This window comes from Venturia canescens, chromosome 7 (genome assembly GCF_019457755.1).
Source record: "Venturia canescens isolate UGA chromosome 7, ASM1945775v1, whole genome shotgun sequence".
Taxonomy (NCBI): domain Eukaryota; kingdom Metazoa; phylum Arthropoda; class Insecta; order Hymenoptera; family Ichneumonidae; genus Venturia; species Venturia canescens.
In genome coordinates, this window is record NC_057427.1 from 20,516,415 (window position 1) to 20,535,745 (window position 19,331).

A 19,331-nucleotide genomic window follows, 5' to 3' on the forward strand; every position below is an offset into this window, starting at 1 on the left:
GAATTTATCTTTCGTGAAAACGTTTTAACTGTTAAATTCTCACATTCATCTTTCGTGAAAAAATTTCAATTGTGAAATTTTCAAATCTATCTTTCGTGAAAATGTTTCAATTGTCAAATTCTCAATTTTATCTGTCGTGAAAACGTTTCAACTGTTAAATTCTCACATTCATCCTTCGTGAAAAAGTTTCAACTGTCAAATTTTCAAATTAATCTTTCGTGAGAAAGTTTTAACTGTCAAATTTTCAAATTCATCTTTATTGAAAAAGTTTCAATTGTCAAATTTTCGAATCTATCTTTCGTTAAAAAGTTTCAATCGTCAAATTCTCAACTTCATTTTTCGGGAGAATGTTTCAATTGTCAAATTCTCAAATTTATCTGTCGTGAAAACGTTTTAACTGTTAAATTCTCACATTCATCCTTCGTGAAAAAGTTTCAATTGTCAAATTTTCAAATTCATCTTTTGTGAAAAAGTTTCAACTCTCAAATTTTCAAATTTATCTTTATTGAGACAGTTTTAATGGTCAAATTTCTCAAATTTATTTTTCGTGAGAAAGTTTCAACCGTCTAATTTTTAAATTCATCTTTCGTGAGAAAGTTTCAATTGTCAAATTCTCAAATTTATCGTTCGTGAAAAAGGTTCAACTGTTAAATACTCAAATTCATCTTTCGTGAAATCGTTTCAATTGTCAAATTTTCAAATCTATTTTTCGTGAGAAAGTTTCAACTGTCAAACTTTCAAATCTATTTTTTGTGAAAAAGTTCCAATTGTCAAATTTTTAAATCTATTTTTCGTGAGAAAGTTGTAACTGTCAGATTCTCAAATTCATCTTTCGTGAGAAAGTTTCAATTGTCAAATTTTCAAATTCATCTTTTGTGAAAAAGATTCAACTCTCAAATTTTCAAATTTATCTTCATTGAGACAGTTTTAATGGTCAAAATTCTCAAATTTATTTTTCGTGAGAAAGTTTCAATTGTCAAATTCTCAAATTTATCTTTCGTGAAAAAGGTTCAACTGTTAAATACTCAAATTCATCTTTCGTGAAATCGTTTCAATTGTCAAATTTTCAAATCTATTTTTCGTGAGAAAGTTTCAACTGTCAAACTTTCAAATCTATTTTTCGTGAGAAAGGTTCAATAGTCAAATTTTCAAATCTATCTTTCGTGAAAAAGTTTCAATTGTCAAATTCTCAAATTCATCTTTCGTGAGAAAGTTTTAATTGGGAAATTTTCAAATTCATCTTTTCTTAAAAAATTTCAATCGTCAAATTTTCAAATTTATCTTTCGTGAGAAAGTTTCAACTGTCAAATTTTCAAATCTATTTTTTGTGAGAAAGTTCCAATGATCAAATTTTAAAATGTATTTATCGTGAGAAAGTTTTAACTGTCAGATTCTCAACTTCATCTTTCATGAGAAAGTTTCAACTCTCAAATTTTCAAATTTATCTTTCTTGAGAAAGTTTTAATGGTCAAATTCTCAAATTTATTTTTCGTGAGAAAGTTTCCACTGTCAAATTTTCTAATCGATCTTTCGTGAAAAAGTTTTAACTGTCAAATTTTCAAATCTATTTTTCGTGAGAAAGTTCCAATTGTCAAATTGTCAAATTCATCTTTCGTGAGAAAGTTTCAACTGTCAAACTTTCAAATTAATGTTTCGTGAGAAAGTTTTAACTGTCAAATTTTCAAATTCATCTTTATTGAAAAAGTTTCGATTGTCAAATTTTCGAATCTATCTTTCGTGAAAAAGTTTCAATCGTCAAATTCTCAACTTCATTTTTCGTGAGAATGTTTCAATTGGCAAAATTTCTAATTCATCTATCGTGAGAAAGTTTCAACTGTCAAATTTTCAAATTCATCTTTCGTGAGAAAGTTTCAATTGTCAAATTCTCAAATTTATCTTTCGTGAAAAAGGTTCCATTGTAAAATTTTCAAATCTATTTTTCGTGAGAAAATTTCAACTGTCAAATTTTCAAATTCATCCCTCGTCAAAAAATTTTAACTGTTAAATGCTCAAATTCATCTTTCGTGAAAAAGATTCAATTGTCAAAGTTTCAAATCTATTTTTCGTGAGAAAGTTCCAATTGTCAAATTCTCAAATTCATCTTTCGTGAGAAAGTTTCAACTGTGAAATTTTCAAATTCATCTTTCGTGAGAAAGTTTTAACTGTCAAATTTTCAAATTCATCTTTATTGAAAAAGTTTCAATTGTCAAATTTTCGAATCTATCTTTCGTGAAAAAGTTTCAATCGTCAAATTCTCAACTTCATTTTTCGGGAGAATGTTTCAATTGTCAAATTCTCAAATTTATCTGTCGTGAAAACGTTTTAACTGTTAAATTCTCACATTCATCCTCCGTGAAAAAGTTTCAATTGTCAAATTTTCAAATTCATCTTTTGTGAAAAAGTTTCAACTGTCAAATTTTCAAATTCATCTTTATTGAAAAAGTTTCAATTGTCAAATTTTCAAATCTATCTTTCGTGAAAAAGTTTCAATTGTCAAATTCTCAAATTCATCTTTCGTGAGGAAGTTTCAACTGTCAAATTTTCAAATTCATCTTTCGTGAGAAAGTTTCACCTGTCAAATTTTCAAACTGAACTTCCGTGAGAAAGTTTCAACTGTCAAATTTTTAAATTCATCTTTCGTGAGAAAGTTTCAATTGTCAAATTCTCAAATTTATCTTTCATGAGAAAGTTTCAACTGTCAAACTTTCAAATCTATTTTTTGTGAAAAAGTTCCAATTGTCAAATTTTTAAATCTATTTTTCGTGAGAAAGTTGTAACTGTCAGATTCTCAATTCCATCTTTGGTGAGAAAGTTTCAGCTGGCAAATTTTCAAATTCATCTTTGGTGAGAAAGTTTCAGCTGTCAAATTTTCAAATTTATCTTTCGTGAGAAAGTTTCAACTGTCAAACATTCAAATCTGTTTTTTGTGAAAAAGTTCCAATTATCAAATTTTTAAATCTATTTTTCGTGAGAAAGTTGTAACTGTCAGATTCTCAATTCATCTTTCGTGAGAAAGTTTCAATTGTCAAATGTTCACATTCATCTTTTGTGAAAAAGTTTCAACTGGCAAATTTTCAAATCTATTTTTTGTGAGAAAGTTCCAATGGTCAAATTTTGAAATGTATTTTTCGTAAGAAAGTTTTAACTGTCAGATTCTCAAATTCATCTTTCGTGTGAAAGTTTCAACTCTCAAATTTTCAAATTTATCTTTCTTGAGAAAGTTTTAATGGTCAAATTCTCAAATTTATTTTTCGTTAGAAAGTTTCCACTGTCAAATTTTCTAATCTATCTTTCGTGAAAAAGTTTTAACTGTCAAATTTTCAAATCTATTTTTCGTGAGAAAGTTCCAATTGTCAAATTGTCAAATTCATCTTTCGTGAGAAAGTTTTAACTGTCAAATTTTCAAATTCATCTTTATTGAAAAAGTTTCAATTGTCAAATTTTCGAATCTATCTTTATCGAAAAAGTTTCAATTGTCAAATTTTCGAATCTATCTTTCGTTACAAAGTTGCAATCGTCAAATTCTTAACTTCATTTTTCGTGAGAATGTTTCAATTGTCAAATTCTCGAATTTATCTTTCGTGAAAACGTTTTAACTGTTAAATTCTCACATTCATCTTTCGTGAAAAAATTTCAATTGTGAAATTTTCAAATCTATCTTTCGTGAAAATGTTTCAATTGTCAAATTCTCAATTTTATCTGTCGTGAAAACGTTTCAACTGTTAAATTCTCACATTCATCCTTCGTGAAAAAGTTTCAACTGTCAAATTTTCAAATTAATCTTTCGTGAGAAAGTTTTAACTGTCAAATTTTCAAATTCATCTTTATTGAAAAAGTTTCAATTGTCAAATTTTCGAATCTATCTTTCGTTAAAAAGTTTCAATCGTCAAATTCTCAACTTCATTTTTCGGGAGAATGTTTCAATTGTCAAATTCTCAAATTTATCTGTCGTGAAAACGTTTTAACTGTTAAATTCTCACATTCATCCTTCGTGAAAAAGTTTCAATTGTCAAATTTTCAAATTCATCTTTTGTGAAAAAGTTTCAACTCTCAAATTTTCAAATTTATCTTTATTGAGACAGTTTTAATGGTCAAAATTCTCAAATTTATTTTTCGTGAGAAAGTTTCAACCGTCTAATTTTTAAATTCATCTTTCGTGAGAAAGTTTCAATCGTCAAATTTTCGAATCTATCTTTCGTTACAAAGTTACAGTCGTCAAATTCTCAACTTCATTTTTCGTGAGAATGTTTCAATTGTCAAAATTTTAAATTTATCTGTCGTGAACACGTTTTAACTGTAAAATTCTCACATTCATCTTTCGTGAAAAAGTTTCAATTGTAAAAATTTCAAATCTATCTTTCGTGAAAAAGTTTCAACTGTCAAATTTTCAAATTCAACTTTCGTGAGAAAGTTTCAACCGTCTAATTTTCAAATTCATCTTTCGTGAGAAAGTTTCAATTGTCAAATTCTCAAATTTATCTTTCGTGAGAAAGTTTCAACTATCAAATTTTCACATTCATCTTTTGTGAAAAAGTTTCAACTGGCAAATTTTCAAATCTATTTTTCGTGAGAAAGGTTCAATAGTCAAATTTTCAAATCTATTTTTTGTGAAAAAGTTCCAATTGTCAAATTTTTAAATCTATTTTTCGTGAGAAAGTTGTAACTGTCAGATTCTCAAATTCATCTTTCGTGAGAAAGTTTTAGCTGGCAAATTTTCAAATTCATCTTTGGTGAGAAAGTTTCAGTTGTCATATTTTCAAATTTATCTTGCGTGAAAAAGTTTCAATGGTCAAATTTTCAAATCTATTTTTCGTGAGAAAGGTTCACTTGTCAAATTTTCAAATTTATCTTTCGTGAAAAAGTTTCAATTGTCAAATTCTCAAATTCATCTTTCGTGAGAAAGTTTTAATTGTCAAATTTTCAAATTCATCTTTTGTGAAAAAATTTCAATTGTCACATTTTCAAATCTATTTTTTGTGAGAAAGTTCCAATGGTCAAATTTTTAAATGTATTTTTCGTGAGAAAGTTGTAACTGTCAGATTCTCAAATTCATCTGTCGTGAGAAAGTTTCAACTCTCAAATTTTCAAATTTATCTTTCTTGAGAAAGTTTTAATGGTCAAATTCTCAAATTTATTTTTCGTGAGAAAGTTTCCACGGTCAAATTTTCTAATCTATCTTTCGTGAAAAAGTTTTAACGGTCAAATTTTCAAATCTATTTTTCGTGAGAAAGTTCCGATTGCCAAAATGTCAAATTCATCTTTCGCGAGAAAGTTTCAACTGTCAAATTGTCAAATTCATCTTTCGTGAGAAAGTTTTAACTGTCAGATACTCAAATTCATCATTCGTGAGAAAGTTTCACTTGTCAAATTTTCAAATTCATCTTTTGTGAAAAAGTTTCAACTGTCAAATTTTCAAATTCAACTTTCGTGAAAAAGTTTCAACTGTCTAATTTTCAAATTCATCTTCCGTGAGAAAGTTTCAATTGTCAAATTCTCAAACTTATCTTTCGTGAGAAAGTTTCAACTGTCAAACATTCAAATCTATTTTTCGTGAGAAAGTTTCAAATGTCAAATTTTCAAACTCATCTTTCGTGAAAAAGTTTTAACTGTTAAATTCTCAAATTCATCTGTCGTGAAAAAGTTTCAATTGTCAAATTTTCAAATCTATTTTTCGTGAGAAAGTTCCAATTGTCAAATTCTCAAATTCATCTTTCGTGAGAAAGTTTCAAGTGTGAAATTTTCAAATTCATCTTTCGTGAGAAAGTTTCAACTGTCAAATTTTCGAATTCATCTTTATTGAAAAAGTTTCAATTGTCAAATTTTCGAATCTATCTTTAGTTAAAAAGTTTCAATCGTCAAATTCTCAACTTCATTTTTCGGGAGAATGTTTCAATTGTCAAATTCTCAAATTTATCTGTCGTGAAAACGTTTTAACTGTTAAATTCTCACATTCATCCTCCGTGAAAAAGTTTCAATTGTCAAATTTTCAAATTCATCTTTTGTGAAAAAGTTTCAACTGTCAAATTTTCAAATTCAACTTTCGTGAGAAAGTTTCAACCGTCTAATTTTCAAATTCATCTTTCGTGAGAAAGTTTCAATTGTCAAATTCTCAAATTCATCTTTCGTGAGAAAGTTTTAATTGTCAAGTTTTCAAATTCATCTTTTGTGAAAAAATTTCAATTGTCACATTTTCAAATCTATTTTTTGTGAGAAAGTTCCAATGGTCAAATTTTTAAATGTATTTTTCGTGAGAAAGTTGTAACTGTCAGATTCTCAAATTCATCTGTCGTGAGAAAGTTTCAACTCTCAAATTTTCAAATTTATCTTTCTTGAGAAAGATTTAATGGTCAAATTCTCAAATTTATTTTTCGTGAGAAAGTTTCCACGGTCAAATTTTCTAATCTATCTTTCGTGAAAAAGTTTTAACGGTCAAATTTTCAAATCTATTTTTCGTGAGAAAGTTCCGATTGCCAAAATGTCAAATTCATCTTTCGCGAGAAAGTTTCAACTGTCAAATTTTCAAATTCATCTTTCGTGAGAAAGTTTTAACTGTCAGATACTCAAATTCATCTTTCGTGAGAAAGTTTCACTTGTCAAATTTTCAAAATCATCTTTTGTGAAAAAATTTCAACTGTCAAATTTTCAAATTCAACTTTCGTGAAAAAGTTTCAACTGTCTAATTTTCAAATTCATCTTCCGTGAGAAAGTTTCAATTGTCAAATTCTCAAACTTATCTTTCGTGAGAAAGTTTCAACTGTCAAACATTCAAATCTATTTTTCGTGAGAAAGTTTCAACTGTCAAATTTTCAAACTCATCTTTCGTGAAAAAGTTTTAACTGTTAAATTCTCAAATTCATCTGTCGTGAAAAAGTTTCAATTGTCAAATTTTCAAATCTATTTTTCGTGAGAAAGTTCCAATTGTCAAATTCTCAAATTCATCTTTCGTGAGAAAGTTTCAAGTGTGAAATTTTCAAATTCATCTTTCGTGAGAAAGTTTCAACTGTCAAATTTTCAAATTCATCTTTATTGAAAAAGTTTCAATTGTCAAATTTTCGAATCTATCTTTCGTTAAAAAGTTTCAATCGTCAAATTCTCAACTTCATTTTTCGGGAGAATGTTTCAATTGTCAAATTCTCAAATTTATTTGTCGTGAAAACGTTTTAACTGTTAAATTCTCACATTCATCCTCCGTGAAAAAGTTTCAATTGTCAAATTTTCAAATTCATCTTTTGTGAAAAAGTTTCAACTGTCAAATTTTCAAATTCAACTTTCGTGAGAAAGTTTCAACCGTCTAATTTTCAAATTCATCTTTCGTGAGAAAGTTTCAATTGTCAAATTCTCAAATTTATCTTTCGCGAGAAAGTTTCAACTGTCAAATTTTCACATTCATCTTTTGTGAAAAAGTTTCAACTGGCAAATTTTCAAATCTATTTTTCGTGAGAAAGGTTCAATAGTCAAATTTTCAAATCTATTTTTTGTGAAAAAGTTCCAATTGTCAAATTTTTAAATCTATTTTTCGTGAGAAAGTTGTAACTGTCAGATTCTCAAATTCATCTTTCGTGAGAAAGTTTCAGCTGGCAAATTTTCAAATTCATCTTTGGTGAGAAAGTTTCAGTTGTCATATTTTCAAATTTATCTTGCGTGAAAAAGTTTCAATGGTCAAATTTTCAAATCTATTTTTTGTGAGAAAGGTTCACTTGTCAAATTTTCAAATTTATCTTTCGTGAAAAAGTTTCAATTGTCAAATTCTCAAATTCATCTTTCGTGAGAAAGTTTTAATTGTCAAATTTTCAAATTCATCTTTTGTGAAAAAATTTCAATTGTCACATTTTTAAATCTATTTTTTGTGAGAAAGTTCCAATGGTCAAATTTTTAAATGTATTTTTCGTGAGAAAGTTGTAACTGTCAGATTCTCAAATTCATCTGTCGTGAGAAAGTTCCAATTGTCAAATTTTCAAATCTATTTTTCGTGAGAACGTTCCAATTGTCAAATTCTCAAATTCATCTTTCATGAGAAAGTTTCAAGTGTGAAATTTTCAAATTCATCTTTATTGAAAAAGTTTCAATTGTCAAATTTTCGAATCTATCTTTCGTTAAAAAGTTTCAATCGTCAAATTCTCAACTTCATTTTTCGGGAGAATGTTTCAATTGTCAAATTCTCAAATTTATCTGTCGTGAAAACGTTTTAACTGTTAAATTCTCACATTCATCCTCCGTGAAAAAGTTTCAATTGTCAAATTTTCAAATTCATCTTTTGTGAAAAAGTTTCAACTGTCAAATTTTCAAATTCATCTTTATTGAAAAAGTTTCAATTGTCAAATTTTCAAATCTATCTTTCGTGAAAAAGTTTCAATTGTCAAATTCTCAAATTCATCTTTCGTGAGGAAGTTTCAACTGTCAAATTTTCAAATTCATCTTTCGTTAGAAAGTTTCACCTGTCAAATTTTCAAACTGAACTTTCGTGAGAAAGTTTCAACTGTCAAATTTTTAAATTCATCTTTCGTGAGAAAGTTTCAATTGTCAAATTCTCAAATTTATCTTTCATGAGAAAGTTTCAACTGTCAAACTTTCAAATCTATTTTTTGTGAAAAAGTTCCAATTGTCAAATTTTTAAATCTATTTTTCGTGAGAAAGTTGTAACTGTCAGATTCTCAATTCCATCTTTGGTGAGAAAGTTTCAGCTGGCAAATTTTCAAATTCATCTTTGGTGAGAAAGTTTCAGCTGTCAAATTTTCAAATTTATCTTTCGTGAGAAAGTTTCAACTGTCAAACATTCAAATCTGTTTTTTGTGAAAAAGTTCCAATTATCAAATTTTTAAATCTATTTTTCGTGAGAAAGTTGTAACTGTCAGATTCTCAATTCATCTTTCGTGAGAAAGTTTCAATTGTCAAATGTTCACATTCATCTTTTGTGAAAAAGTTTCAACTGGCAAATTTTCAAATCTATTTTTTGTGAGAAAGTTCCAATGGTCAAATTTTGAAATGTATTTTTCGTAAGAAAGTTTTAACTGTCAGATTCTCAAATTCATCTTTCGTGAGAAAGTTTCAACACTCAAATTTTCAAATTTATCTTTCTTGAGAAAGTTTTAATGGTCAAATTCTCAAATTTATTTTTCGTTAGAAAGTTTCCACTGTCAAATTTTCTAATCTATCTTTCGTGAAAAAGTTTTAACTGTCAAATTTTCAAATCTATTTTTCGTGAGAAAGTTCCAATTGTCAAATTGTCAAATTCATCTTTCGTGAGAAAGTTTTAACTGTCAAATTTTCAAATTCATCTTTATTGAAAAAGTTTCAATTGTCAAATTTTCGAATCTATCTTTATTGAAAAAGTTTCAATTGTCAAATTTTCGAATCTATCTTTCGTTACAAAGTTGCAATCGTCAAATTCTTAACTTCATTTTTCGTGAGAATGTTTCAATTGTCAAATTCTCGAATTTATCTTTCGTGAAAACGTTTTAACTGTTAAATTCTCACGTTCATCTTTCGTGAAAAAATTTCAATTGTGAAATTTTCAAATCTATCTTTCGTGAAAATGTTTCAATTGTCAAATTCTCAATTTTATCTGTCGTGAAAACGTTTTAACTGTTAAATTCTCACATTCAACCTTCGTGAAAAAGTTTCAATTGTCAAATTTTCAAATTCATCTTTTGTGAAAAAGTTTCAACTCTCAAATTTTCAAATTTATCTTTATTGAGACAGTTTTAATGGTCAAAATTCTCAAATTTATTTTTCGTGAGAAAGTTTCAACCGTCTAATTTTTAAATTCATCTTTCGTGAGAAAGTTTCAATCGTCAAATTTTCGAATCTATCTTTCGTTACAAAGTTACAGTCGTCAAATTCTCAACTTCATTTTTCGTGAGAATGTTTCAATTGTCAAAATTTTAAATTTATCTGTCGTGAACACGTTTTAACTGTAAAATTCTCACATTCATCTTTCGTGAAAAAGTTTCAATTGTAAAAATTTCAAATCTCTCTTTCGTGAAAAAGTTTCAACTGTCAAATTTTCAAATTCAACTTTCGTGAGAAAGTTTCAACCGTCTAATTTTCAAATTCATCTTTCATGAGAAAGTTTCAATTGTCAAATTCTCAAATTTATCTTTCGCGAGAAAGTTTCAACTGTCAAATTTTCACATTCATCTTTTGTGAAAAAGTTTCAACTGGCAAATTTTCAAATCTATTTTTCGTGAGAAAGGTTCAATAGTCAAATTTTCAAATCTATTTTTTGTGAAAAAGTTCCAATTGTCAAATTTTTAAATCTATTTTTCGTGAGAAAGTTGTAACTGTCAGATTCTCAAATTCATCTTTCGTGAGAAAGTTTCAGCTGGCAAATTTTCAAATTCATCTTTGGTGAGAAAGTTTCAGTTGTCATATTTTCAAATTTATCTTGCGTGAAAAAGTTTCAATGGTCAAATTTTCAAATCTATTTTTTGTGAGAAAGGTTCACTTGTCAAATTTTCAAATTTATCTTTCGTGAAAAAGTTTCAATTGTCAAATTCTCAAATTCATCTTTCGTGAGAAAGTTTTAATTGTCAAATTTTCAAATTCATCTTTTGTGAAAAAATTTCAATTGTCACATTTTTAAATCTATTTTTTGTGAGAAAGTTCCAATGGTCAAATTTTTAAATGTATTTTTCGTGAGAAAGTTGTAACTGTCAGATTCTCAAATTCATCTGTCGTGAGAAAGTTCCAATTGTCAAATTTTCAAATCTATTTTTCGTGAGAACGTTCCAATTGTCAAATTCTCAAATTCATCTTTCATGAGAAAGTTTCAAGTGTGAAATTTTCAAATTCATCTTTCGTGAGAAAGTTTCAACTGTCAAATTTTCAAATTCATCTTTATTGAAAAAGTTTCAATTGTCAAATTTTCGAATCTATCTTTCGTTAAAAAGTTTCAATCGTCAAATTCTCAACTTCATTTTTCGGGAGAATGTTTCAATTGTCAAATTCTCAAATTTATCTGTCGTGAAAACGTTTTAACTGTTAAATTCTCACATTCATCCTCCGTGAAAAAGTTTCAATTGTCAAATTTTCAAATTCATCTTTTGTGAAAAAGTTTCAACTGTCAAATTTTCAAATTCATCTTTATTGAAAAAGTTTCAATTGTCAAATTTTCAAATCAATCTTTCGTGAAAAAGTTTCAATTGTCAAATTCTCAAATTCATCTTTCGTGAGGAAGTTTCAACTGTCAAATTTTCAAATTCATCTTTCGTTAGAAAGTTTCACCTGTCAAATTTTCAAACTGAACTTTCGTGAGAAAGTTTCAACTGTCAAATTTTTAAATTCATCTTTCGTGAGAAAGTTTCAATTGTCAAATTCTCAAATTTATCTTTCATGAGAAAGTTTCAACTGTCAAACTTTCAAATCTATTTTTTGTGAAAAAGTTCCAATTGTCAAATTTTTAAATCTATTTTTCGTGAGAAAGTTGTAACTGTCAGATTCTCAATTCCATCTTTGGTGAGAAAGTTTCAGCTGGCAAATTTTCAAATTCATCTTTGGTGAGAAAGTTTCAGCTGTCAAATTTTCAAATTTATCTTTCGTGAGAAAGTTTCAACTGTCAAACATTCAAATCTATTTTTTGTGAAAAAGTTCCAATTATCAAATTTTTAAATCTATTTTTCGTGAGAAAGTTGTAACTGTCAGATTCTCAATTCATCTTTCGTGAGAAAGTTTCAATTGTCAAATGTTCACATTCATCTTTTGTGAAAAAGTTTCAACTGGCAAATTTTCAAATCTATTTTTTGTGAGAAAGTTCCAATGGTCAAATTTTGAAATGTATTTTTCGTAAGAAAGTTTTAACTGTCAGATTCTCAAATTCATCTTTCGTGAGAAAGTTTCAACTCTCAAATTTTCAAATTTATCTTTCTTGAGAAAGTTTTAATGGTCAAATTCTCAAATTTATTTTTCGTTAGAAAGTTTCCACTGTCAAATTTTCTAATCTATCTTTCGTGAAAAAGTTTTAACTGTCAAATTTTCAAATCTATTTTTCGTGAGAAAGTTCCAATTGTCAAATTGTCAAATTCATCTTTCGTGAGAAAGTTTTAACTGTCAAATTTTCAAATTCATCTTTATTGAAAAAGTTTCAATTGTCAAATTTTCGAATCTATCTTTATTGAAAAAGTTTCAATTGTCAAATTTTCGAATCTATCTTTCGTTACAAAGTTGCAATCGTCAAATTCTTAACTTCATTTTTCGTGAGAATGTTTCAATTGTCAAATTCTCGAATTTATCTTTCGTGAAAACGTTTTAACTGTTAAATTCTCACATTCATCTTTCGTGAAAAAATTTCAATTGTGAAATTTTCAAATCTATCTTTCGTGAAAATGTTTCAATTGTCAAATTCTCAATTTTATCTGTCGTGAAAACGTTTCAACTGTTAAATTCTCACATTCATCCTTCGTGAAAAAGTTTCAACTGTCAAATTTTCAAATTAATCTTTCGTGAGAAAGTTTTAACTGTCAAATTTTCAAATTCATCTTTATTGAAAAAGTTTCAATTGTCAAATTTTCGAATCTATCTTTCGTTAAAAAGTTTCAATCGTCAAATTCTCAACTTCATTTTTCGGGAGAATGTTTCAATTGTCAAATTCTCAAATTTATCTGTCGTGAAAACGTTTTAACTGTTAAATTCTCACATTCATCCTTCGTGAAAAAGTTTCAATTGTCAAATTTTCAAATTTATCTTTATTGAGACAGTTTTAATGGTCAAAATTCTCAAATTTATTTTTCGTGAGAAAGTTTCAACCGTCTAATTTTTAAATTCATCTTTCGTGAGAAAGTTTCAATCGTCAAATTTTCGAATCTATCTTTCGTTACAAAGTTACAGTCGTCAAATTCTCAACTTCATTTTTCGTGAGAATGTTTCAATTGTCAAAATTTTAAATTTATCTGTCGTGAACACGTTTTAACTGTAAAATTCTCACATTCATCTTTCGTGAAAAAGTTTCAATTGTAAAAATTTCAAATCTATCTTTCGTGAAAAAGTTTCAACTGTCAAATTTTCAAATTCAACTTTCGTGAGAAAGTTTCAACCGTCTAATTTTCAAATTCATCTTTCGTGAGAAAGTTTCAATTGTCAAATTCTCAAATTTATCTTTCGTGAGAAAGTTTCAACTATCAAATTTTCACATTCATCTTTTGTGAAAAAGTTTCAACTGGCAAATTTTCAAATCTATTTTTCGTGAGAAAGGTTCAATAGTCAAATTTTCAAATCTATTTTTTGTGAAAAAGTTCCAATTGTCAAATTTTTAAATCTATTTTTCGTGAGAAAGTTGTAACTGTCAGATTCTCAAATTCATCTTTCGTGAGAAAGTTTTAGCTGGCAAATTTTCAAATTCATCTTTGGTGAGAAAGTTTCAGTTGTCATATTTTCAAATTTATCTTGCGTGAAAAAGTTTCAATGGTCAAATTTTCAAATCTATTTTTCGTGAGAAAGGTTCACTTGTCAAATTTTCAAATTTATCTTTCGTGAAAAAGTTTCAATTGTCAAATTCTCAAATTCATCTTTCGTGAGAAAGTTTTAATTGTCAAATTTTCAAATTCATCTTTTGTGAAAAAATTTCAATTGTCACATTTTCAAATCTATTTTTTGTGAGAAAGTTCCAATGGTCAAATTTTTAAATGTATTTTTCGTGAGAAAGTTGTAACTGTCAGATTCTCAAATTCATCTGTCGTGAGAAAGTTTCAACTCTCAAATTTTCAAATTTATCTTTCTTGAGAAAGTTTTAATGGTCAAATTCTCAAATTTATTTTTCGTGAGAAAGTTTCCACGGTCAAATTTTCTAATCTATCTTTCGTGAAAAAGTTTTAACGGTCAAATTTTCAAATCTATTTTTCGTGAGAAAGTTCCGATTGCCAAAATGTCAAATTCATCTTTCGCGAGAAAGTTTCAACTGTCAAATTGTCAAATTCATCTTTCGTGAGAAAGTTTTAACTGTCAGATACTCAAATTCATCATTCGTGAGAAAGTTTCACTTGTCAAATTTTCAAATTCATCTTTTGTGAAAAAGTTTCAACTGTCAAATTTTCAAATTCAACTTTCGTGAAAAAGTTTCAACTGTCTAATTTTCAAATTCATCTTCCGTGAGAAAGTTTCAATTGTCAAATTCTCAAACTTATCTTTCGTGAGAAAGTTTCAACTGTCAAACATTCAAATCTATTTTTCGTGAGAAAGTTTCAAATGTCAAATTTTCAAACTCATCTTTCGTGAAAAAGTTTTAACTGTTAAATTCTCAAATTCATCTGTCGTGAAAAAGTTTCAATTGTCAAATTTTCAAATCTATTTTTCGTGAGAAAGTTCCAATTGTCAAATTCTCAAATTCATCTTTCGTGAGAAAGTTTCAAGTGTGAAATTTTCAAATTCATCTTTCGTGAGAAAGTTTCAACTGTCAAATTTTCAAATTCATCTTTATTGAAAAAGTTTCAATTGTCAAATTTTCGAATCTATCTTTAGTTAAAAAGTTTCAATCGTCAAATTCTCAACTTCATTTTTCGGGAGAATGTTTCAATTGTCAAATTCTCAAATTTATCTGTCGTGAAAACGTTTTAACTGTTAAATTCTCACATTCATCCTCCGTGAAAAAGTTTCAATTGTCAAATTTTCAAATTCATCTTTTGTGAAAAAGTTTCAACTGTCAAATTTTCAAATTCAACTTTCGTGAGAAAGTTTCAACCGTCTAATTTTCAAATTCATCTTTCGTGAGAAAGTTTCAATTGTCAAATTCTCAAATTCATCTTTCGTGAGAAAGTTTTAATTGTCAAGTTTTCAAATTCATCTTTTGTGAAAAAGTTCCAATTGTCAAATTTTTAAATCTATTTTTCGTGAGAAAGTTGTAACTGTCAGATTCTCAATTCCATCTTTGGTGAGAAAGTTTCAGCTGGCAAATTTTCAAATTCATCTTTGGTGAGAAAGTTTCAGCTGTCAAATTTTCAAATTTATCTTTCGTGAGAAAGTTTCAACTGTCAAACATTCAAATCTGTTTTTTGTGAAAAAGTTCCAATTATCAAATTTTTAAATCTATTTTTCGTGAGAAAGTTGTAACTGTCAGATTCTCAATTCATCTTTCGTGAGAAAGTTTCAATTGTCAAATGTTCACATTCATCTTTTGTGAAAAAGTTTCAACTGGCAAATTTTCAAATCTATTTTTTGTGAGAAAGTTCCAATGGTCAAATTTTGAAATGTATTTTTCGTAAGAAAGTTTTAACTGTCAGATTCTCAAATTCATCTTTCGTGAGAAAGTTTCAACTCTCAAATTTTCAAATTTATCTTTCTTGAGAAAGTTTTAATGGTCAAATTCTCAAATTTATTTTTCGTTAGAAAGTTTCCACTGTCAAATTTTCTAATCTATCTTTCGTGAAAAAGTTTTAACTGTCAAATTTTCAAATCTATTTTTCGTGAGAAAGTTCCAATTGTCAAATTGTCAAATTCATCTTTCGTGAGAAAGTTTTAACTGTCAAATTTTCAAATTCATCTTTATTGAAAAAGTTTCAATTGTCAAATTTTCGAATCTATCTTTATTGAAAAAGTTTCAATTGTCAAATTTTCGAATCTATCTTTCGTTACAAAGTTGCAATCGTCAAATTCTTAACTTCATTTTTCGTGAGAATGTTTCAATTGTCAAATTCTCGAATTTATCTTTCGTGAAAACGTTTTAACTGTTAAATTCTCACATTCATCTTTCGTGAAAAAATTTCAATTGTGAAATTTTCAAATCTATCTTTCGTGAAAATGTTTCAATTGTCAAATTCTCAATTTTATCTGTCGTGAAAACGTTTCAACTGTTAAATTCTCACATTCATCCTTCGTGAAAAAGTTTCAACTGTCAAATTTTCAAATTAATCTTTCGTGAGAAAGTTTTAACTGTCAAATTTTCAAATTCATCTTTATTGAAAAAGTTTCAATTGTCAAATTTTCGAATCTATCTTTCGTTAAAAAGTATCAATCGTCAAATTCTCAACTTCATTTTTCGGGAGAATGTTTCAATTGTCAAATTCTCAAATTTATCTGTCGTGAAAACGTTTTAACTGTTAAATTCTCACATTCAACCTTCGTGAAAAAGTTTCAATTGTCAAATTTTCAAATTCATCTTTTGTGAAAAAGTTTCAACTCTCAAATTTTCAAATTTATCTTTATTGAGACAGTTTTAATGGTCAAAATTCTCAAATTTATTTTTCGTGAGAAAGTTTCAACCGTCTAATTTTTAAATTCATCTTTCGTGAGAAAGTTTCAATCGTCAAATTTTCGAATCTATCTTTCGTTACAAAGTTACAGTCGTCAAATTCTCAACTTCATTTTTCGTGAGAATGTTTCAATTGTCAAAATTTTAAATTTATCTGTCGTGAACACGTTTTAACTGTAAAATTCTCACATTCATCTTTCGTGAAAAAGTTTCAATTGTAAAAATTTCAAATCTATCTTTCGTGAAAAAGTTTCAACTGTCAAATTTTCAAATTCAACTTTCGTGAGAAAGTTTCAACCGTCTAATTTTCAAATTCATCTTTCGTGAGAAAGTTTCAATTGTCAAATTCTCAAATTTATCTTTCGTGAGAAAGTTTCAACTATCAAATTTTCACATTCATCTTTTGTGAAAAAGTTTCAACTGGCAAATTTTCAAATCTATTTTTCGTGAGAAAGGTTCAATAGTCAAATTTTCAAATCTATTTTTTGTGAAAAAGTTCCAATGGTCAAATTTTTAAATCTATTTTTCGTGAGAAAGTTGTAACTGTCAGATTCTCAAATTCATCTTTCGTGAGAAAGTTTTAGCTGGCAAATTTTCAAATTCATCTTTGGTGAGAAAGTTTCAGTTGTCATATTTTCAAATTTATCTTGCGTGAAAAAGTTTCAATGGTCAAATTTTCAAATCTATTTTTCGTGAGAAAGGTTCACTTGTCAAATTTTCAAATTTATCTTTCGTGAAAAAGTTTCAATTGTCAAATTCTCAAATTCATCTTTCGTGAGAAAGTTTTAATTGTCAAATTTTCAAATTCATCTTTTGTGAAAAAATTTCAATTGTCACATTTTCAAATCTATTTTTTGTGAGAAAGTTCCAATGGTCAAATTTTTAAATGTATTTTTCGTGAGAAAGTTGTAACTGTCAGATTCTCAAATTCATCTGTCGTGAGAAAGTTTCAACTCTCAAATTATCAAATTTATCTTTCTTGAGAAAGTTTTAATGGTCAAATTCTCAAATTTATTTTTCGTGAGAAAGTTTCCACGGTCAAATTTTCTAATCTATCTTTCGTGAAAAAGTTTTAACGGTCAAATTTTCAAATCTATTTTTCGTGAGAAAGTTCCGATTGCCAAAATGTCAAATTCATCTTTCGCGAGAAAGTTTCAACTGTCAAATTGTCAAATTCATCTTTCGTGAGAAAGTTTTAACTGTCAGATACTCAAATTCATCATTCGTGAGAAAGTTTCACTTGTCAAATTTTCAAATTCATCTTTTGTGAAAAAGTTTCAACTGTCAAATTTTCAAATTCAACTTTCGTGAAAAAGTTTCAACTGTCTAATTTTCAAATTCATCTTCCGTGAGAAAGTTTCAATTGTCAAATTCTCAAACTTATCTTTCGTGAGAAAGTTTCAACTGTCAAACATTCAAATCTATTTTTCGTGAGAAAGTTTCAAATGTCAAATTTTCAAACTCATCTTTCGTGAAAAAGTTTTAACTGTTAAATTCTCAAATTCATCTGTCGTGAAAAAGTTTCAATTGTCAAATTTTCAAATCTATTTTTCGTGAGAAAGTTCCAATTGTCAAATTCTCAAATTCATCTTTCGTGAGAAAGTTTCAATTGTCAAATTCTCAAATTTATCTTTCGCGAGAAAGTTTCAACTGTCAAATTTTCACATTCATCTTTTGTGAAAAAGTTTCAACTGGCAAATTTTCAAATCTATTTTTCGTGAGAAAGGTTCAATAGTCAAATTTTCAAATCTATTTTTTGTGAAAAAGTTCCAATTGTCAAATTTTTAAATCTATTTTTCGTGAGAAAGTTGTAACTGTCAGATTCTCAAATTCATCTTTCGTGAGAAAGTTTCAGCTGGCAAATTTTCAAATTCATCTTTGGTGAGAAAGTTTCAGTTGTCATATTTTCAAATTTATCTTGCGTGAAAAAGTTTCAATGGTCAAATTTTCAAATCTATTTTTTGTGAGAAAGGTTCACTTGTCAAATTTTCAAATTTATCTTTCGTGAAAAAGTTTCAATTGTCAAATTCTCAAATTCATCTTTCGTGAGAAAGTTTTAATTGTCAAATTTTCAAATTCATCTTTTGTGAAAAAATTTCAATTGTCACATTTTTAAATCTATTTTTTGTGAGAAAGTTCCAATGGTCAAATTTTTAAATGTATTTTTCGTGAGAAAGTTGTAACTGTCAGATTCTCAAATTCATCTGTCGTGAGAAAGTTCCAATTGTCAAATTTTCAAATCTATTTTTCGTGAGAACGTTCCAATTGTCAAATTCTCAAATTCATCTTTCATGAGAAAGTTTCAAGTGTGAAATTTTCAAATTCATCTTTCGTGAGAAAGTTTCAACTGTCAAATTTTCAAATTCATCTTTATTGAAAAAGTTTCAATTGTCAAATTTTCGAATCTATCTTTCGTTAAAAAGTTTCAATCGTCAAATTCTCAACTTCATTTTTCGGGAGAATGTTTCAATTGTCAAATTCTCAAATTTATCTGTCGTGAAAACGTTTTAACTGTTAAATTCTCACATTCATCCTCCGTGAAAAAGTTTCAATTGTCAAATTTTCAAATTCATCTTTTGTGAAAAAGTTTCAACTGTCAAATTTTCAAATTCATCTTTATTGAAAAAGTTTCAATTGTCAAATTTTCAAATCAATCTTTCGTGAAAAAGTTTCAATTGTCAAATTCTCAAATTCATCTTTCGTGAGGAAGTTTCAACTGTCAAATTTTCAAATTCATCTTTCGTTAGAAAGTTTCACCTGTCAAATTTTCAAACTGAACTTTCGTGAGAAAGTTTCAACTGTCAAATTTTTAAATTCATCTTTCGTGAGAAAGTTTCAATTGTCAAATTCTCAAATTTATCTTTCATGAGAAAGTTTCAACTGTCAAACTTTCAAATCTATTTTTTGTGAAAAAGTTCCAATTGTCAAATTTTTAAATCTATTTTTCGTGAGAAAGTTGTAACTGTCAGATTCTCAATTCCATCTTTGGTGAGAAAGTTTCAGCTGGCAAATTTTCAAATTCATCTTTGGTGAGAAAGTTTCAGCTGTCAAATTTTCAAATTTATCTTTCGTGAGAAAGTTTCAACTGTCAAACATTCAAATCTATTTTTTGTGAAAAAGTTCCAATTATCAAATTTTTAAATCTATTTTTCGTGAG